At 38.3% G+C, this 22,834-nt stretch overlaps 1 protein-coding gene and 1 long non-coding RNA gene across 31 annotated transcripts in view; both read left to right on the top strand.

The window, feature by feature from the left end:
• The window catches only part of PPP1R12A (protein phosphatase 1 regulatory subunit 12A), a 171,114-nt gene that overhangs the window by 13,278 nt on the left and 135,002 nt on the right, over positions 1-22,834 (top strand). The window lies entirely within an intron of this gene.
• Positions 848-5,799, top strand: LOC145546418 (uncharacterized). Its single transcript, XR_014082915.1, has 2 exons — positions 848-2,075; positions 3,872-5,799. It is a non-coding gene; the product is annotated as an uncharacterized LOC145546418 (long non-coding RNA).

Genomic DNA, 22,834 nt, shown 5'->3' with positions numbered 1-22,834 from the left:
TGTGTTAATGTTTATGGCAGTGTTAACATAATAGCCAAAAAGTGGAACCAACACAAAATGTCTATCAGCTAATAAATAGATAAATAAAATGTGGTGGTTTTGTTATTGAAATCAGTGGAATGTTATTTGTCAATAAAAAGAAACTAAGTGCTGATACTTGCTACAACGTAGATGAATTTAAAGACATTAAACTATGTGAAAGGCGCCAGTCACGAAAGACCACATATTGTAGGTTTCCATTATATGAAATGTTCTGTATAGGTGAATACATAGAGACAGATGGTAGATTAGTGTTTGCCAAAGGCTGAAGGTATTGAGGGGAAATGGAGAAATATGTGTCCTTGTCCCATATATCTGCTAATAGATATAGCATTTCTTTTTAGGGTGATAAAAATGTTCTAAAATTAATTGTGGTGATGGTTGCATAACTCTGAATATACCAAAACCTTTTAATTACACACTTGGAATCAGTTCAGTTGCTCGATGTTATCCAACTCTTTGTGACCCCATGGACTACAGCATGCCAGGCTTCCCTGTCCTTCATTATCTCCCAGAGTTTGCTCGAACTCATGTCCATTGAGTCAGTGATGCCATCCAACCATCTCATCCTCTGTCGCCCTCTTCTCCCCCTGCCCTCAGTCTTTCCCAGCATCATTTCCAATGAATCGACTCTTCCATCAGGTTGTCCAAAGTGTTAGAGTTTCACCATCAGTCCTTCCAGTGACTGTTCAGGATTGATTTCCTTTAGGATTGACTGGTTTGATCACCTTGCTCTCCAGAGGATTCTCAAGAGTCTTCTCCAACACCACAGTTCAAAAGCATCAATTCTAGTGCTCAGCTTTCTTTACGGTTCAGCTCTCACATCTGTACATGACTACTGGAAAAAGCACAGCTTTGACTATATGGACCTTTGTCGGCAAGTTAATGTCTCTGCATTTTAGTATGTGGTCTAGATTTCTTGTAGCTTTTCTTCCAAGGAGCAAGCGTCTTTTAATTTCATAGCTGCAGTCACCGTCTGCAATGATTTTGGAGCCCAAGAAGATAAAGTCTGTCATTGATAATAATTTCCCAATTTTGAACTCTTCCATTGTTCTGTGTCCGGTTCTAACTATTGCTTTTTGACCTGAATATAGATTTCTCAGGAGGCAGGTAGGTGAAGTGAAAGTGAAAGTCGCTCAGTCGCGTCGGACTCTTTGCGACCCCATGGACTATACAGTACATGGAATTCTCTAGGCCAGAATACTGGAATGGTTAGCCTTTCCCTTCTCCTCCAGGGGATCTTCCCAACCCAAGGATCGAACCCTAGTCTCCTGTTTAGCAGGCAGATTCTTTACCAGCTGAGCCACAAAGGAGGCAGGTAAAGTGATCTGGTATTCCCATGTCTTTAGGAATTTTCCATAGTTTGTTGTGATCCACATAGTCAAAGGCTTTAGCGTAGTCAATGAAGCAGAAGTAGATGTTTTTCTGAAATTATCTTGCTTTTTCTGTGATCCAGCGGATGTTGGCAATTTGATCTCTGGTTCCACTGCCTTTTCTAAAACCAGCTTGAACATCTGGAAGTTCTCAGTTCACGCATTGTTGAAGCCTAGCTTGAAGGGTTTTGAGTATTACCTTGCCTAGTATGTGAAATGAGCACAATTGTGCGGTAGTTTGAACATTCTTTGGCATTGCCCTTCTTTGGGATTGGAATGAAAACTGACCTTTTCCAGTCCTGTGGCCACTGCTGAGTTTTCCGAATTTGCTGGCATGTTGAGTGCAGCACTTTAGCAGCAGCTAGAATTCCATCACCTCCACTAACTTTGTTCTTACGTTTGAAATGGGTTGTTATATAATGTGTGAATAAATTTACAGTAAGCTGTTGTATTTTTTATGTATTGATCACTATTCACCACTAAAAACTGAGGCTGTAATTCTCTTCTACCAGTTCCCCAGCCCCAGCTTGGGCTTGGTATTCATCAGTATCGTTACGATGACCTAGAAGATGGCCAGTTACTGTCCCTGCCCTAACATAGCTCGCAGTGTGTTAGATATATGGGTAAATATACGGATATTATGGGACTTCCCTAGTGCCTCAGGTGGTGAAGTATCTGCCTACAGTGCAGTGACCTGGGTTCAGTCCCTGGGTTGGGAAGATCCCCTGGAGAAGCGATGGCAACCCACCCCAGTGTTCTTGCCTGGAGAATCCCATGGACAGAGGAGCCTGTCAGGCTACACTCCATGGGGTCACAAAGAGTCAGACACAACTGAGCAACTAATGCTTTCACTTTTCATACAAGGAAATTACACATTTAGTGAAATTATACATTTATGTCAGTTACGTGTAATGATATATAATGGTTGTAGTACATAGTGGTATGGAAGTTGATGAAGGCACATCTCACCTTGATTTGGGGAAAGGGGAAACTTCCTGAAGAAAGTTATTTTTTTTAGCTGTTGCTGCTGCTGCTGCTAAGTCATGTTAGTCGTGTCCGACTCTGTGCGACCCCATAGACGGCAGCCCACCAGGCTCCTCCGTCCCTGGGATTCTCCAGGCAAGAATACTGAAGTGGGTTGCCATTTCCTCCTCCAGTGCATGAAAGTGAAAAGTGAAAGTGAAGTCGCTCAGTCATATCCGACTCGTCTCGACCCCATGGGCTGCAGCCTACCAGGCTCCTCCGTCCATGGGGTTTCCCAGGCAAGAGTACTGGAGTGGGGTGCCATTGCCTTCTCCATTTAGCTGTTGAATGATGAGTAAAAGTTAGCCAAAGTTGTAAGAGAAAAGAGAGTACAGCAAACTGTTTCAGAGAGAGGGACTAGTATGTGCAAAGAGCTGGAGGTATGTAGAGGTGTTGAAAGATTTTATCAGGCTAAATGAGAAAATCAGATTTTCTCTTTAAGAAGAATCACTTTGGCTGCAGCATGGAGAATGCAGCTGAAAAGAGGACAAGACTTGAAGCAGGGAAACTAGTTCAGAAACTTGAGTAGTCTAAGAGAGTTGAACTAGCTTAGTGGCGATCTAGTTGGAAAATAGTAGATGGACTCAGGACATATTCAAGAAATACAATTGGTAGGAATTGGAAGTGGTTTGACATGAGGGAATAGAAGCAAAGTTGTGTGTGCACTTGGTTTCCAGTTTGGACAACTGGGTGAATGGAGTGCTTTTCACAGAGTGTATTCATTCAGTTAATGCTTACTTTGTGCTTACTCTATAGGTCAGAAGCAGAGTATATTTGAATGATATTTGGGGCAGACAGACAGTAAACAAGAAATTAAAGTGAAGTGTGAAATACATGCTAAAAGGATATGTAGGATATTGAGAGATGGCTTACTTACAAATAATACATAAAAATCGTTAAGAGGGTTTTTTTATCTTAGTCTGTTTCCTTAGATGTGTCTATTTTCTTAGGTGTATTTGAGTAGCAAATAGAAGTGAATTTACAAAGCCACAGGGAAACCACAAGGATAAGGATTCATGGTAGATTTTTTTTTTAGGGTTTTGGTGAACTATCCAAAAACACATGCAAAATTTTGTGTGTGTGTGTTTTCTGTGCCTTTCACTTCAGAAGAATTAATTAAGAACTTTAAGGTCAAATTTATTTTTATGATATTGTAGGAGGAAGTGGAGTGTGTATTTTTAGGGGTATGGGGAGAGCTAGAGCACAAAACTGTTGGAAAACAATAAAGGAGTGGCAGTAGTAACAATCCAGAAGTCTTTTATTGCCTTAAATAATGCACTGTGAAAATAAAAGGAAAGGAAAGTCGCTCAGTCATGTCCGACTCTTTGCGACCCCGTGGACTGTAGCCTGCCAGGCTCCTCCGTCCATGGGATTCTCCAGGCAAGAATACTGGAGTGGTTTGCCATTTCCTTCTCCAGGGGATCTTCCCGACCCAGGGATCGAACCCAGGTCTCCCGCATTGGAGGCAGACGCTTTAACCTCTGAGCCACCAGGGAAGTCCTGTGAAAATAAGGTCATAGGTTAAAATGAAAGATGAGAGTACATTTTCTCAAAGCATGTTGGTTTTTGCTAAGAATTGTACAGTTAAAAAATCATGTAACAGTCTCTGGGAATTCCCTGGCCATCTAGTGGTTTGGACTCCAGACTTCATTGCAGGGATCGTGGGTTTGATTCCTGGCTGGGGAACTAAGTAGATGCAAACTTTGTAGAGTGGCCAGAAAAGAAAAAGATGTCTCTTAACTTTTTTCAGTTTTTAGATTTACAAAGTTGTGTTTTCTGAGAAAATAAAAGTAAAATACTGTTTTTAAACAAGAAACTTTTACATTGATATATTTTTTCTTTTTTGCTGAAAATATTTCTAGAGTTCCTTTGAGTATTTGTGACTTCTTTTGCATATTTTACTGTTGTTTTTTTTTTTAAGTTGCACAGTTAATGAAAAAAGTAGCAGTTCTACAAAAAGATTGTGTGGTTTATTTTGACCTTGAGCAGACATCATTGGATTTGTTTTAGCTTAAATGAAATAGGAAATGGTTATTATATTACTAAACCTCAACTCAAAATTATCATGGCATTCCCCTCCCACCCCACCCCCTACACACACTGCTTTTTTTTTCCCTGGCCATGCCATGAGGCAGTTGAGATCTTAGTTCACTGACCGTGTAGACCCTGTACCTCCTGCAGTGGGAGCATGGAGTCTTAACCACTAGACTGCCAGGGAAGTCCCTTTTCTGCCCTTTTTAACTTACTCTTGACATTTAAAGCCAATCTTACTTAGTGATGGAGGAAGATTATGTATATGTTTGTTTTATGTGTGAGATTGACTGATGATATGTAAATTGTTCCCTTTTAAATACACTTAAGTGACAAAAAGTGGCAAGACAGTATGTATGATATGATTCCATTTGGGGGGAAACATTTGCATAGAAAGTAAATCTGAGGATGTTACCCCAATTCTTAATGGCTATCTCTGAGAGGGAATTATTTGGATTATGCCATCTTTGAGTTGTGTATAACAAGCAGAAAAAAGTAATGAAGATGCATCTGGACTGGAGAAAAATGCCTAAATGGCGACTTCCAGTAATGTATTCAGAACTAAATTCAGAGACAGTGACATAATGAATATTAGTGTTTTAGTCTTTAGCCACTCAAGGAAGCTGGTATTGGTGGTTAAGTATTTCTGTATTATGCCATTCTTTTCTCTGAACCTTTTATTTCATGAGGAAAGACTGATTATCATTAGAATGGCTACCTCAGGAGAGTTTTACAAGTAAGAAAATGATTTAGGAGTTTAGTTGGATGTATTTTGAAGCTTTTGGCAAATAGACTACTGAGAAAATAATGAGAATTTCAAAAAAGGCAAATAGTTGGAGTTTTTGGTTTGTTTTAAAATATTTATCTGGCTGTGTTGGGTCTTGGTTGCAGCGCAAGGGATCTTTTGTTGCAGTGCACAGACTCTGTAGTTGTGGCGCTTGTGCTCAGCGGTTATGGCACAACCATAGTTGCTCCACGACACATGGACCTTAGTTTGCCAACAAGAGATTGAAACCCAAGTCTCCTGCTTTGCAAGGCGGATCCTTAACTACTGGACCACCAGGGAGGTCCCATGGCAGATAGTCTTGAAGAATAAAGAGATTTTAAAAGCTACAGAAGCAATTTTTACATGGTGAGCTCTTTTACCTTGTTTTATATGAATATGAAAACCACTTAATGATGAATATCTCTTTTAAGAATGAATTGCAAAAATGGCTACAAATCTCTAAGAATAGAATCAGGAATGTTGAAGCCTAGAGTTACATGAATTTTATGAAAACTTTTTTGAAGACAGTGAAAAGAGGGCTCTTAGGAGTTGTGAAATGAATCAAAACTAGGAAGAAGGAAATAACTGATGGTACAGCATTTAATTTACCTGTGCATTTGTTTAAAATGGTCTAGTACTCTGACTGGAAGAATTCTAATATCCATTATTAAGTGGATAGTTTTAGAAGAGGTTATGTTGATAACTGGATGCCAGTTTGAGTTTTCTGAAAACAAGTTTTATGTTGACCTATCTTCACTTCCTTTTTTTGGCAAGGTTAGCAAGTTCAAATGAGGGAAGTTTTACAAATGTAGCTTGATTTTGCAGTACAGCACTTGGACACTCTCTTGTTAGATCTTTGTGGTCAACATGACGGAAATCTGACATGAATATTAGCAGGATTATATGGATTAACCGCTGAATGAACCACTGTATACTCATCACTACTCATCAGCCTACTGATGAATCACTCAGTGTCAATCCAGAGGGAAGACTAAAGTAGTGGTCCTTATGTTCTTGACTCGATCTCATTCAACATTGTAGTATTGGGTTGGCCAAAAAGTTTGTTGGAGTTTTTCTGTAAGATGATATGGAAACACTCAAATGAACTTTTCAGCTAACCCCAAATAGATAAAACTGTAGAAGCTGAGAGAGAACTCCAAAAAGTGTGAAATAGTAGGTTTTAAAAAATAAAATGAAAAGATAATGGGTATTAATTGACATTTCTGCATTAAAATATTGATAACTATAGGTTGGTAGAGACCATCTTTGACAAACATGAGAAAAAGATTGCTTGAAAGTTTAAAAGCAAGCCTAGTGTCTGATCAGAGTATAATCATTTTAAAATGTACTAATTCAGTATAAAGCTAAATTAGTGTTTAGTCCAGATTTTTAAAAATATCTGTTTCTTTACCTTGTGAAATCACATCTGTAGAACTGTGTCTAGTCCTACAGTTTTTGATTTGTAGGCTGTTTCAGCAGATCCTACCAATGACAGCTTTTTTTTTTCATTACTCATTAGTTGAATGGCTTTGTATAACAAAATTATTTCTACAGAAAAAAAAAAAAAACTATATTCCAATCCTTTTGCTAGAATTGTTAACAAATTTATACATAGTTATAGACACACACTTGTAATTCTTCATATGCCCTAAGATCCCCCCTCCTCCAATCATCAGCTCAACTATTTCTTTTGAGTCCCTTGAAAAAACAAAGGGAGCAGTTTTCAAAACCACGAATCAATACTTAGCCTTGGTATTAGGAGAGCCATTAGTAGGAAAACGGTAGAAGGACCTCTTGCACATATTAATTAGAATTCTTTGTTTTAAGTAGGAAAAATCCATTAGAACTAGCCTAAATAAAGTAATTCATTGTAAGATTATAGAGATATCTTATAGAATCTGGGCTTCTGGAATGAATTAGAGCCAAGAAGTATATGCAACACAGGAAGTCCTCTATGTTTCTCATCATTTTTTTCTAACAAATCCACTTGATTCTTTTTTACAGCAAGCTAGGTTTCTTGTTTTCTCAGTTCAGAAGGAAAAATAAAAGGCTACCAACAATTTCAGAGTTTATATCTGGTCTAGGTATCCAGAGAGATTGATCACCTTCTGAGTTCTAATTCTGGGTTCTTGGGAAAGGGATCAATTGATCCACCTTTTAGGTTACTCATATATCATCTGAGGTCATCAACAGTAGCTGGTGGGGCTGATTCTCTCTGAACAAACATACCTACTCTGTCATTCTGACTAGTGTATTATGAGAATATGAGGAAGACAAAGCTAGAATTGAATTTATAAGGAAGCAAGATTCGATTATTTAAATATACAGTCTATAAAAATGAAAAAGCATAAATTTTAAATCTTAGATCAGCAGTTCTTAAATCTTTCTGTTTCAAAGCCCTTTTATACTCTTAAAATTTGAATGGACTACACCACACAGGGTACGTAAAACTGGGGAAATCTCAGATGGATTATATCGATGTCAGTGTCATGGATATAATATTACTGTATATAGCTTTCACAGAATTTTATCATTAAGGGAAACTGGGCAAAGTAATATCTGTTTTTACAACTACCTGTGAATCTATAATTATCTCAATAAAATAATAATACTAATTTGTTGGTTACTATTATTTTTTGCCTACTATTATTTTAATAGGGAAGAACCCAAAGACCATTTTGCTTATGTTGACTGTCTTCCAGTATTTAACGAATTAGAAACTAAAACTCAAAAATCTTTAAAATATTTATTTGTTTTAAAATAACTCATATGCAAATATACTGGATTGTCCAGAAAGTTCGTGAACAGCATGTTAATGGAAAATAAGCATTTTGCAAGTCAAAAATTTTAATGAAGAATGGCTTTGTTTTACATTTTGCAGTTTTTAATGTCTTGCTTAATAGAAGATAAATGGATTCTTATAACAATTTCTGCATGTAGTATGTTGTGATTTCACATATATAGCTTCTGGAAAATTCCACCATTACATTTGTGAGAGAATGAGAATGTTAACCATGCCAGACTTCCTGTAAGGGTTTCACAGAGCCTGTAAGCTAAATAAATGAAAAGATATACTAGGTTCATGGTTTGGAAGGTTGACTCTTATAAAGAAGTTAATTCTAAACCAATCACAGATTCAACACAAGCCAAACCAAAATCCCAGTTGTGTGTGTGTGTGTGTGAGAGAGAGAGAGAAAAATGACAGTCTGATGATCAATGAAAAAGGCCAAATATAGCCTGGTTAATCTTTAAAACAGAATGGTGCAGGGGAACGGATGGGTTGGGAATTTGGAATTGACATGTACATGCTGCTATATTTAAAACAGATAATCAACAAGGACCTACTCTATAACACAGGGAACTCTCTCAATACTCTGTAATAACCTAAATGGGAAAATAATTTTTTAAAAATTAGATACATGTATTATATATAACTGAATCATTTTGCTGTATACCTGAAACTTAATACAACACTGTTAATCAACTTTATTCCAATATAAAAATAAAAATTTAAAAAGAATGAAAAAGGTGAAAGGAGTTATTTACTCTGATGGAAAATAAATGGAACTCACTCAGCCTACCCATATGGAAAAAGGGTTGATATCCTGTACCTTACTTCATACACAAAGATCAATTTGAGATAGATTGCAGATCTAAATGTGAAATATGTAATAATAGATATTGAAGAAGGTAACACATTAAGATGTCTTCATAAACTTGAGGTGGGGAAAATATGTTTAAACTGGACACAAAAATCATTAACTGTAAAAGAGAAGACTGATTAATTGGAGTACATTACAATGAAGAATTTCTGTCCCTCCAAAGATAACATTAAGAGAAGTAAGCTTCAGGATGGGAAGATACTTGTCTCACGTAGAGTTGACATAACATAGAGTTTATATTCTGGAGAAGGCAATGGCACCCCACTCCAGTACTCTTGCCTGGAAAATCCCATGGATAGAGGAGCCTGGTAGGCTGCAGTCCATGGGGTCGCTAGGAGTCAGAGACGACTGAGCGACTTCACTTTCACTTTTCACTTTCATGCACTGGAGAAGGAAATGGCAACACACTCCAGTATTCTTGCCTGGAGAATCCCAGGGATGGCGGAGCCTGGTGGGCTGCCGTCTATGGGGTCGCACAGAGTCGGACACGACTGAAGTGACGTAGCAGTAGCAGCAGAGTTTATATTCAGGGATTGTATATATGTGTGCTTAGTTGCTCAGTCGTGTCCAACTCTTTGCGACCCCATGGACTGGAGCCCGCCAGGCTCCTCTATCCATGGGAATTCTCCAGGAAGAATACTGGAGTGGGTTGCCATCCTTCCTCCAGGGGATCTTCCTAATTCAGGGATCAAACCCAGGTCTCCCGCATTGCAGGCAGATTCTTTACCATCTGAGCACCAGGGAAGCCTGGTGTATATATGTATTAAACTACAAATCAGTAAGAAAAAATACACAAGCACATCACAAAAGCAAACATTCAAATGGTGATAAACATAAAAAAAATTATTCAATATTGTTCATCAGAGAAAGTATATTGTTATTTTTCAATATATATATGAAAGTATATGTTAAAGTATATTCAGTGTTGTTCATCACAGTAAAGTATTAGTATATATCCACCAGAATGGCTAAATTTTAAGACTGATAGTATTAAATACTGGAAAGGATGTAGAGAAACCAGAATTCTTAGATATTGCTGGTATAAGAAGTTATGAGATTTCAAATGAATTCAAATATTTTGAAAAGTTGTCTCCTTTGCTAGGTTAGACATGTAAACATTTACTGTGGGTTAATACTCTTTCCGGGCTTCTGAGGTGGTGCAGTGGTGAAGAATCCACCTGCCAATGCAGGAGACGCGGTTTTGATCTCTGGGTTGAAAAGATACCCTGGACTAGGAAATGGCAACTCAGTCCAGTATTCTTACCTGAGAAATCCCATGAACAGAGGAGCCTGGCAGGCTAGTCCATGTCATCACAAAGAGTTGGAGATGACTTAACGACTGAACGCAATATACTTTTTAAAGCTAAAATTTCACAACAGACTGCTAAGGCTGCTTACTAAACTAATTCATTCCTAAAATTGGTAGAATTTATAGAGGACAGAGATTCTCTTATACTGATTAGCTGGTGATTGAACTATCAATATTTCATGAATTTAACAATGTTTGTTGAGTGCCTTGTATGTGCCAAGCTTGATACTAGGAGCTAAGGAATACAGACCAGTCTTTGCTCTTATTAATCAGATAATCAATCAGTGTTGAGTATTTTGAAGGAAAAGCACAAAATGCTGTACATATGTCCAGTATATTTCAATTAAAAATAAAGAATAAAGGGAATAAAAGGATTTGAGAGTTTAGGTGGAGTCTCTGGAAGTGATGGTTGAACTGAGAGCTGAAGGATGAATTGGTATAACTTGGTAGAGTTGGTAAAGGGAGGAGAGGTAGAATCTTAGTGGTGAAATGCTGAGGAATAGGACAAAGGAAACAACATGGAAAAGCCCTTCATAGGAAGGACAGAGGGAGCACAGCCCAGCGGAAGAGTGGAAGAATCCAGTGGAAGTATGTCCAGAGCACATTAATGAGAAGAGTGGTGCCACAAGATGTATAGAGAGGTGGGCAGAGGTCAGATCTAGTAGGACTCAGGGAGTTAAAGTCGCTCGGTCATGTCCAGACTTTTTGTGACCCCGTGGACTGTAGGCTACCAGGCTCTTCTGTCCATGGGATTTTCCAGGCAAGAATACTGGAATGGGTTGGCATTTCCTTTTCCAGGGGATCTTCCTGACCCAGGGATCAAATCCAATTTCCTGCATTGCAGGCAGACTGTTTACCATCTGAGCCACCAGGGAAGCCCACATACATTTCATACTGAGAGCTCTCGAAATGCATCGGAGATTTAATTGCCTTAATGTAATCAGATTTGCATTTTTAAGTGACATCTGCTACCTATCGAAAAGATTGAGGCATGGGGGAAGAGAGAAGAGGAAGTTCTACCAGGAGACCAATTCCAGAGTCTATTGCAATAGTTCAAACAAGAGATCTTTTCTCAGATGGCTCTTCAGTTGAACACTGGTATTTTTACAACATGTTTAAAGGCATACTAAGTGGGGGAGGGTATAATAATTCTATGGTTTGTATGTTTGAGATGATTCATAAACAAGGGTAAGCTAGAATTTTTCACTATCTTTAAAATGTGCTGAAGGAGGTGAGTGAGGAAGGAGCTAAACCCAAGTGATGGAAATGCAGTCAGGGTTTTGGGTCTGAAGGATGTTCAGCTTTCAGAAATGGAAAATAGTCTGTGAAGAAGGTTGTAAGAATGGATGGTGGCAAGCCTAAAAGTATATACCTGGTGTATAAAATGGTAAAGAATTTGCAACACTGAACAATGAATTAAAGTCTACTGGAGAATTAATTTGATAGTTATGAAAAATAGCAGCTTGGAAGCCATTTCAGTAGTTCAGCCCAGAGATTAAACTATTCCTTCTAGTCTCCCTTTAATTTTATTTGATACTGTAGGTTTCCTATTTACTGAGAAAGACTTGGGTTTTAGATCAGTATTTTATAATTCTTATCTTCAGAATTCTGTGGTAAAGTTACAAAGTGATTTTTGTTAGACATCATAAGAAGTTAGGAATTGATACATTTTTTTTTCTTTCCCTTTTCAAGTCAGTAATACTAACTTTCTTAGCCACAGCTACATTCTTTGTTTTAATAGAGTTGCATAAACTTAATTGAGAAATGCTTAAATAATTTGAACTGATAATATTCATCTTTTACAATGACTAACCCTTGAAATTGAAGGTTTGTGTGTTTTTTTATTCATATGTTCTATTAATGCATTAACTTTTTTTTTTTTCCTTAGTGAAATTCATAGTGAACAGTGTGAAGTATTTTAATTTTATGTAGTTCTTACAAAGATCAAAAAATGTTTTTTTAAGGACAGAGTAATTAGTGGAGATTATATTTTGAAATATACTTTGAAGATTTATTTTAATTGTTGTCATAGTTATCTCATATAGTTCTTTTCCAGTTGGGTCTTATTGGCTGATTCACATAGGCCCTTTCCTCACTCAAAAAACTCCTCTCTTCTCTCTTCAGTCCCACCCAAATGATAAATATGATTTGTTGTTAATTTACAAAATGATTCCACCCCTTTCTATTTGAAAGCAATATGGCATTAAGTAGAAGCTATAGTTAGGGTGTAGAACTTTTAGTTTGTAACAAGTTCTTATAAAAAGCATGAAAAGTCCTACCTTTCCATCTTTACAAGGACCTATCTCTGGGAATAATAGTAAGCCCAAATAATTATGTTTAACTGTGGCTTGCCTAGTAGCTCAGAGATTAAAGCATCCACCTGCAATGCAGGAGACCCTGGAGAAGGAAATGGCAACCTCCTCCAGTATTCTTGCCTAGAGAATTCCATGGACAGAGGAGCTTGGTGGGCTACAGCTGATAGGGTTGCAAAGAGTTGGATACAACTGAGCGACTAACACACACGTAATAGACATTGTTTTTAGGCACATGTATTGTCTCAAAATAGTCATATGAAGTAAATATGTTTATTCTTATTTTTGTATTATACCAGTGAAGAAATGAGATACAGTTGTGACTGCAAGGTCACAACAAAGCTTATACATTGCACAGCTGGGATGTGAACCTGGGTGGTAGTGGTGGTTTCAGCTGCTAAGTTGTGTCCAACTCTTTGTGACCCCATAGACTGCAGCACTCCAGGCTTCCCTGTCCTTCACTTGTCTTCTGGAGTTTGTTCAAACTCATGTCCATTGAATTGATGATGCCGTTCAACCATCTCATCCTCTGTCATCCCCTTCTCCTCCAACCCTCAGTCTTTGCAAGCATCAAGGTCTTTTCCAATGAGTCAGCTCTTCTCATCAGGTGGCCAAAGTATTGTAGTTTCATCTTCAGCATCAGTCCTTCCTGTGAATATTCAAGGTTGATTTCCTTTACGATTGGTTTGATCGCCGTGCTGTCCAAAGGACTCTTGAAGAGTCTTCTCCAGCACCGCAACTCGAAAGCATCAATTCTTCAGCAGCTAGGCTTCTTTATGGTCCACCTCTCACATCTGTACATGACTATTGGAAAAAACCATAGGGTAGTTTGACTCAACATTGTTCACAGTGTTATAGTGCCTCTGGGCTACTTGAGTCATTAGATTCTACCTCTTTTGGTATCCTAAAGAATACCTGGGGCTAATTATAGGTCAATTGATAGGCTAGAGCCTTTCTGGTAGATCAGTTATCTCATAAAACTGTACCAATGGGGTATTCCAAGAAGCTTCCTATATACAGACAGGGAACACTAAGGTTTGCTTTTGCAGCTTATATGTGCTACTGTCCTAGAGCTTGCTATTGAGGTACTATTAGACAAGAAATGTAGAACCCTGACTAATAGGAGTGTGGTTCATTTTTGAATAATCAGTCTTTGGTTCTAAATACTTTACCTGAAATATGTTATCTCCTATAACGACTAAAGTATAACACAAAACTAACAGGTCAGTCCTGAATATTCATTGGAAGGACTTATGCTGAAGCTGAAACTCCAATACTTTGGCCACCTGATGCGAAGAACTGACTCATTTGAAAAGACCTTGAATGCTGGGAATGATTGAAGGCAGGAGGAGAAGGGAATGACAGAGGATGAGATGGTTGGATGGCATCATCGACAATGGACGCGAGTTTGAGTAAGCTACAGGAGTTGGTGATGGACGGGGAAGCCTGGCGTATTGCAGTCCATGGGGTCACAAAGAGTCGGACACGACTGAGTGACTAAATTGAACTGAACAGGTCAGTAGTCTTATTAGTATTTTATGATTCCATTATGTTCTTTTAGATGTTCCCTTGTCAGAAGACATCATATAAAAAGCCTTATTAAATGCTTTTGTGTCATTTTCAGTTTACATATATAGGATCATATACCTTCTTTTCTGCTAGCTTCTGCTCTTCTATTAAGTCATTTTTTCCATTACTAAAAGCTTGTTTGTTTTCGTTGGATAATCTGATTCCAAGTTTAGAACTTCTGCGTTTTATAGGACTGTGGATGACAGAAAGATAAAAAATGAAAAGACGACAAGTAAAGCATTTACTAGTTTCAGTAGAAAGTTCACATCTATCTTTTTTTTTCTATTATTAACTGTTCTCTGCCTATTTTGAAATAAAAGTAAAACTAGCACCTAGTTTATGTATGGCGGTTATCATTGATGCTTACAGCACCACAAGCATTGTGCTCTCTGAAGATTTGAAATAATTAAATGCAATGCTTTGGATCATCATCCTGTTTTAAATAGAAGTAAATTTTAGGAAAGATTCCACTTTTTACTCTGCAAGGCTCTATAAAATTTAACATTGATTAAAGAAATCTTTATATAGGAAAAATGAATTATGAGTTAGTATCCTGACTAAACATTTCCAGTCCCAGAGACCCATTTATATAAAGATATAAAGATATCTTCTATTCTTTCGGAAGTTTATGGTACCAAGCAGTCTGAATGCTCCTTAGGTTAATGGTGGAGATCATTCCATTTAAAATGCCATGAATCCCGATCCCTAATCTGGAAAGATCCCATGTCCCCCAGGGCAAATAAGCCTGTGCACCACAACTATTGAGCTTGTGCTCTGGAGCCTGTAGGCCTCAACTACCAAAGCCTGTGTGCCCTGGAGCCTGTGCTCCGCCGCAGGAGAAGCCCCAGCAGTGAGAAGTCCGTGCACCACAGCTAGAAAGTAACCCTCACTCTCCACGGCTAGAGAAAGCCCGCTCACAGCAACAGAGACCCAGTGCAGCCAAAGTCAATAAACAACAAAAGAGTATTAATAAAAACTTAAAATTCTAGAATAATACAGAGGTGAAAATATGTTGAATTAGATAGAGATTTCCTAGCTACAGTACCAAAAGCACAATGCATAAAAGAACAAATTGATCAATTGAACCTCATGATAATCAAAAACCTTTGTTTTTCAAAAGTCACTATTAAGAGAGTTAAAAGACAAGCCACAAACCAGGGGAAACTTTTTACAAAGCATATATCTGATAAAAGCCTTGTTTCCAGAATTTTTTTTTTTAACTCTCAAACCTCAAAAATGTGAAACAACCCAATTTTTTTAAGTGGGCAAAAGATTTAAACAGACTCTTTATAGTATGTGTGTATATATATATATATATATACACGAATACCTAAGAAGTATAAAAGATACTCAATATCATTATTCACTAAGAAAATGCAAATTAAAACCACAATGATATAGCACTACACACTTTAATTTAATGGCTTAAATTCAAAAGACGAACTATACCAAGTATTGGTGAGGATATAGAGGAACTACACCTTTCAGACATTGCTGGTAGGAATGCAAAATGGTAAAATTGCTTTGGAAAACAGTTTGGTACCTTCTTAAAAAATTAAGGAGCTTCCTTACATCTACCTTTTGATCCAGCTGTTCTCCCCCTAGATATTTATTCAAGGGAAAAGAACTATGTCCCTACAGAGACTTGTTCAAGAGTGTTCATAGCAGTTTTATTTGTGATAGCCAAGACTGGGAATAATCCAAATGTCCGTGCATGCATACTCAGTCGTGTCTGACTCTTTGTGACACTGTGGACTGTAGCCCACCAGGCTTCTCTGTCTATGGGATTTTTCCAGCAAGAATACTGTTGTGGGTTGCCATTTCCTCCTCCAGGGGATGTTCCCTACCCAGGGATTGAACCCACATATCTTCGTGTCGTGCGTTGCAGGTGGATTCTTTACTACTGAGCCACCAGTGAAGCCCATCCAAATGTCCATCAACAGGTAAATGGTACAACAATTGTGGTGTATTTATACAATAGAATATACTTATCAGTAAAAAAGAATGAGCTATTAATATATATATAACATGTTGTTCAGTTGCTAAGTCATGTCTAACTCTTTGTGACCCCATGAACTGCAGCACGGCAAGCTTCCCTGTTCTTCACTATCTCCTGGAGTTCGCTGAAACTCATGTCCATTAAGTCAGTGATGCCATCCAAACATCTCACTCCCTGTCACCCCCTTCTTTTGCCCTCATTCTTTCCTGGCATCAGGGTCTTTTCCAGTGAGTCAGCTTTTTTCATAAGGTGGCCAAAGTATTGGAGCTTCAGCATCAGTCCTTCCAATGAATATTCAGGGTTGATTTCCATTATGACTGACTGGTTTGATCATCTTGTTGTCCAGGGCACTCTCAAGAGTCTTCTCCAGCACCACAGTTCAAAAGCATCAATTCTTCGGCTCTCAGCCTTCTTTATAGTCCAACTCTCAACATCCATGACCACTGGAAAAACCATAGCTTTGACTTTATGGACTTTTGTTAGCAAAGTGATGTCTCTGCTTTTTAATACATGTCCAGGTTTGTCATAGCTATTCTTTCAAGGAGCAAGTGTCTTTTAATTTCGTGACTGCAATCATGAATGAATCTCATAATAATCATGCCATTAAGGAATCCAGACTTAAAAAGTTATTTAATTATAAAAGTATATTGTGTTGTGGAATCTAAAAAGAAATGAATACAAATGAACTTACAAAACAAACAGACTCACAGACCTTGAGAACAAGCTTATGGTTGTGAGGGGCAAGGTGTGGAGGCGATGATGGGGAAAGGGATAGTTAGAGAGCTTGGGATGGACATGTACACAGTGCTATATTTTAAATGGTGAACCCACAAGGACCTACCTACTGTATAGCACATGGAACTCTGCTCAATGTTATGTGGCAGCCTAAATGGGACAGGAGTTTGGGGCAGAATGAATACATGTATATGTATGGCTGAGTCATTTTGCTGTTTATCTGAAACTCACAACATAGTTTGTTACTTGGCTAATTGGCTATATCTCAATACAAAGTTAAAAGTCTTAAAAGATAAATAAAATGCTGTGAACCCTTATAGATCACTGCACCATAGAATATAGCAGTCTTCCAGTTGTAAAAAAAAATAATAATAGATTTAGGATGTTTATAATTCTAAGTTCTCATTATTCATAGCTCACTCATTCATTCATTTGTTCATTCAGCCAGCAAGTATTTATTGTGTGCTTGCTTTGGCACTCATGTTTTGATAAGCATCTTAAGGTATAAGAACTTTTTCAATGAAAGTGGAATGATTTCTTAAGCATAGATTCTCAGAACTGAATCTTCTGGATCAAAATGAAGGGATATTTTTTTAAACGATATACTGTAAGCCTAAGCAAATTGCTCCCAAAGGATTGCACCAATCTGACTGCTCACTTGAAATGGAAGTCTATTTTACTCGAGCCTCACTTGTACTATACACATTACCAGCCCCTTTCAGTTGAGTGTAGTGGTACAGATAGTTTTTAGCATTTAAATATATTACAGATAAATTGTATAAATTTAAAAAATATTAATGAAATCCTTTTCATAATTATTTTAGTGGTTTTTTAGTAGAAAATGCCTGATTCAAAAATCATCATTAAAAATACACAGGACTTAGGAATGAAGCAAAAACTTAAAACAGATGTACAAACAAAATACGTTTAATTGGAAACATAGTTATAATACCAGGTAACAAATCACTAGTCAAATCTATCACTGAAAGTAGAGGGAAGGTATTGATAGCTGTGAAGAACACTGGTACTTTCTTAGGTTAAGTCTTTCCCATGCTATTTTTAACCTGTTCTTACATTGTCTCTCTGAGCTTGTGTCCCCTTTTGTAAATGTGGATAATATAAGCTTGGAAAATGATTTCCCAGAAAGGGAAGGAAGAAGATTTGGAATACACAAGTACTATGATGCCTCCCCTTCAGGTAAAAGGAAGATGAAAAGAAGAAAAACATTCTAGAGTAGGATATTTGAGCAGTTTTTCTTTATGTACCTCCGCAGCAGCACTCAACTGTTGTTACCGTTAGTGTATAATATTAAACTCACGTGGTACGGTATTTAGAGTAGTGGGCTTTTCAGTTTTACTTTTACACAGATATTTACAAAGAAATTTGGAAAATGACCTGTAAAAATTATTTGATGGCTTTTAAGTATAGCAAGCAGGAATATAATAGCTATAATAAAACACGAATAAAATTAGTGAAGAAAGTTTATTTTGATAACATGGCAGCTGGAAGAAAGATTAGCCAAGCCATCTGTGAATTGAATTACAGCATAACGTGTTAAAGTGGATTTTCAAACATGAATTTTTCTATTTTAAATTTTGGAAATGATTTTGTATTTGTATTAAAGCTTGTGTGGTCTTGGTAGTCACTTCTAGCAAAGTAAAGATGCTCCACTGTGTCTTGAAGAATTAAATAATAGTTCTTTTCTCACCTTGCTTTCTGGTTTACATCTCTACTACACACTTTTATTTGTCCATTATTTGTCCTTTATTTGTCGCTTAATAGTTCCTAGGGATATTTGCTTTTCAAAAAGCTAGATATGAAGCCAGTGAAGTCTACTTCTTCAGACCAGTAATGCTGAAGAAGCTGAAGTTGAATGGTTCTATGAAGACCTACAAGTCCTTCTAGAACTAACGCCCAAAAAAGATGTCATTTTCATCATAGGGTACTGGAATGCAAAAGTAGGAAGTCAAGGGATACCTAGGGTAAGAGGCAAATTTGGCCTTGGTGTACACGATGAAGCAGAGCAAAGGCTAACAGAGTTTTGCCAAGAGAACTCACTGGTCATAGAAGACACTCTCTTCCAACAACACGAGAGAAGACTCTACACACAGAGATCACCAGATGGTCAACACCGAAATCAGATTGATTATATACTTTGCAGCCAAAGATGGAGAAGCTCTATACAGTCAGCAAAAACAAGACTGGGAGCTGACTGTGGCTCAGATCATGAACTCCTTATTGCCAAGTTCAGACTTAATTGAAGAAAGTAGGGAAAACCACTAGACCATTCAGGTATGACCTAAATCAAATCCCTTATGATTATACAGTGGAAGTGAGAAATAGATTCAAGGGACTAGATCTGATAGGTAGAGTGCCTGAAGAACTATGGATGGAGATTTGTGACATTGTACAGGAGACAGGGATCAAGATCATCCCCAAGAAAAAGAAAGGCAAAATGGCTGTCTGAGGAGGCCTTACATATAGCTGGGAAAAGAAGAGAAGCGAAAAGCAAAGGAGAAAAGGAAAGATAGACCCATTTCAATGCAGAGTTCCAAAGAATAACAAGGAGAGATAAGAAAGCCTTCCTCAGTGATCAAACAAATAGAGGAAACCAATAGAATGGGAAAGACAAAGAAATCTCTTCAAGAAAATTAGAGATAACAAGGGAACATTTTATGCAAAGATAGGCTCAATAAAGGACAGAAATGGAATGGACCTAACAGAAGCAGAAGATATTAAGAAGAGGTGGCAAGAATACACAGAAGGAATATACAAAAAAGATCTTCACAACCCAGATAATCACGATGGTGTGATCACTCACCTAGAGCCAGACATCCTGGAATGCGAGATCAAGTGGGCCTTAGGAAGCATCACTACAAGCAAAGCTAGTGGAGGTGATGGAATTCCAGTTGAGCTATTTCAAACCCTGAAAGATGATGCCGTGAAAGTGCTGCACTCAATATACCAGCAAATGTGGGAAACTCGGCAGTGGCCACAACACCAGAAAAGGTCAGTTTTCATTCCAATCCCAGAGAAAGGCAATGCCAAAGAATGTTCAAACCACTGCACAATTGCACTCATGTCACACGCTAGTAAAGTAATGCTCAAAATTCTCCAAGCTAGGCTTCAACAGTACGTGAACTGAGAACTTCTAGATGTTCAAGCTGCATTTAGAAAAGGCAGAGGAACAAGAGATCAAATTGCCAACATCCACTGGATCATAGAAAAAGCAAGAGAGAATTCCAGAAAAATATTTTCTTCTGCTTTATTGATTACGCCAAAGCCTTTTCTGTGTAGATCACAACAAACTGGAAAATTCTTTAAGAGATGGGAATACCAGACTACCTGACCTGCCTCCTGAGAAATCTATATGCAAGTCAAGAAGCAACAGTTAGAACCGGACATGGAACAACAGACTGGTTACAAATAGGGAAAGGAGTACATCAAGAATGTATATTGTCACCCTGCTTGTTTGACTTATATGCAGAGTACATCATGAGAAACGCTGGGCTGGAAGAAGCACAAGCTGGAATCAAGATTGTCAGGAGAAATATCAATAAGCTCAGATATGCAGATGACACCACCGTTATGGCAGAAAGTGAAGAAGAACTCAAGAGCCTCTTGATGAAAGTGAATGAGGAGAGTGAAAAAGTTGGTTTAAAGCTCAACATTCAGAAAACTAAGATCATGGCATCCGGTCTCATCACTTCATAGCAAATAGATGGGGAATCAGTGTCAGACTTTATTTTTGGGGGCTCCAAAATCACTGCAGATAGTGATTGCAGCCTTGAAATTAAAAGATGCTTACTCCCTGGAAGGAAAGTTATGACCAACCTAGACAGCATGTTAAAAATCAGGGACATTACTTTGCCAACAAAGGTCCATCTAGTCAAGGCTATGGGTTTTCCAGTAGTCACGTATGGATGTGAGAGTTGGACTATAAAGAAAGCTGAGCGCCGAAGAATTGATGCTTTTGAACTGTGGTGTTGGAGAAGACTCTTGAGAGTCCCTTGGACTGCCAGGAGATCCAACCAGTCCATCGTAAAGGAGGTCAGTCCTGAATATTCATCAGAAGGACTGATATTGAAGCTGAAACTCCAATACTTTGGCCACCTGATGCGAATAACTGACTCATTTTAAAAGACCGTGATCCTGGGAAAGATTGAGGGCAGGAGGTGAAGGGGATGACAAAAGATGAGATGGTTGGATGGCATCACTGACTCGATGGACATGGGTTTGGGTGAACTCTGGGAGTTGATGATAGACAGGAATGCCTGGCGTGCTGCAGTCCATGGCGTCACAAAGAGTCAGACAGGACTGAGGGACTGAACTGACTGACTGACTGACTGACTCTTCAGTTCAGTTCAGTTGCTCAGTCATGTCCGAAGCCATGAACTGCAGCACGCCAGGCCTCTCTGTCCATCACCAACTCCCAGAGTCTACCCAAACCCATGTCCATCGAGTCGGTGATGCCATCCAGCCATCTCATCCTCTGTCGTCCCCTTCTCCTCTCGCCCCCAATCCCACCCAGCATCAGGGTCTTTTCCAGTGAGTCAACTCTTCGCATGAGGTGGCCAAAGTATTGGAGTTTCAGCTTCAACATCAGTCCTTCCAATGAACACCCAGGATTGATCTCCTTTAGGACGGATTGATTGGATCTCCTTGCAGTCCAAGGGACTCTCAAGAGTCTTCTCCAACACCACAGTTCAAAAGCATCAATACTGCGGTGCTCAGCTTTCTTCACCGTCCAACTCTCACATCCATACATGACCACTGGAAAAACCATAGCCTTGATGAGACAGACTTCTGTTGGCAAAGTAATGTCTCTGCTTTTAAACATGCTATCTAGGTTGGCCATAACCTTCCTTCCAAGGAGTAAGTGTCTTTTAATTTCATGGCTGCAATCACCATCAGCAGTGATTCTGGAGCCCAAAAAAATAAAGTCTGACACTGTTTCCACTGTTTCCCCATCTATTTCCCATGAAGTGATGGGACCAGATGCCATGATCTTAGTTTTCTGAACGTTGAGCTTTAAGCCAACTTTTTCACTCTCCTCTTTCACTTTTATCAAGAGGCTGTTTAGTTTTTCACTTTCTGCCATAAGGGTGGTGTCATCTGCCTATCTGAGGTTATTGATATTTCTCCCGGCAATCTTGATTCCGGCTTGTGTTTCTTCCAGCCCAGCGTTTCTCATGATATTCTCTGCATATAAGTTAAATAGGCAGGGTGACAATATACAGCCTTGACAGACTCCTTTTCCTATTTGGAACCAGTCTGTTGTTCCATGTCCAGTTCTAACTGTTGCTTCCTGACCTGCATACAGGTTTCTCAAGAGACAGGTCAGATGGTTTGGTATTCCCGTCTCTTTCATAATTTTCCACAGTTTATTGTGATACACACAGTCAGAGGCTTTGGCATAGTCAATAAAGCAGAAATAGATGTTTTTCTGGAACTCTGTTGCTTTTTTGGTGATCCAGCAGATATTGGCAATTTGATCTCTGTTTCCTGTGCCTTTTCTAAAACCACCTTGAACATCTGGAAGTTCACTGTTTATGTATTGCTGAAGGCTGACTTGGAGAATTTTGAGCATTACTGTACTAGCATGTGAGATGAGTGCAATTGTGCCGTCATTTGAGCATTCTTTGGCGTTGCCTTTCTTTGGAATTGGAATGAAAACTGACCTTTTCCAATCCTGTGGCCACTGCTGAGTTTTCCAGATTTGCTGGCATATCGAGTGCAGCACTTTCACAGCATCATCTTTGAGGATTTGAAAAAGCTCAGCTGGAATTCCAACTGACTCTTAGGGAGTAATTATTCATTTATTTGTCTGTTTGTTTATCTACCAGTGAAACCCAAGCATTTATCTTAGTGCCTACTTTATTGCTAGTAAATAATTATTGAAGTATTTATTTTTAAAAATTTGCTCACTTTCTATCTTTTTGGCAAATTCATATCGTAAATTAATGTTATTGTTACTATCTGGTAATATTTACCTTTGAGAATGCTGTACAAGTTG

This window comes from Giraffa tippelskirchi, chromosome 4 (assembly GCF_054371585.1).
Source record: "Giraffa tippelskirchi isolate mGirTip1 chromosome 4, T2T-mGirTip1v1.2.pri, whole genome shotgun sequence".
NCBI lineage: Eukaryota > Metazoa > Chordata > Mammalia > Artiodactyla > Giraffidae > Giraffa > Giraffa tippelskirchi.
This window is presented reverse-complemented; position numbering and strand designations above follow the sequence as displayed.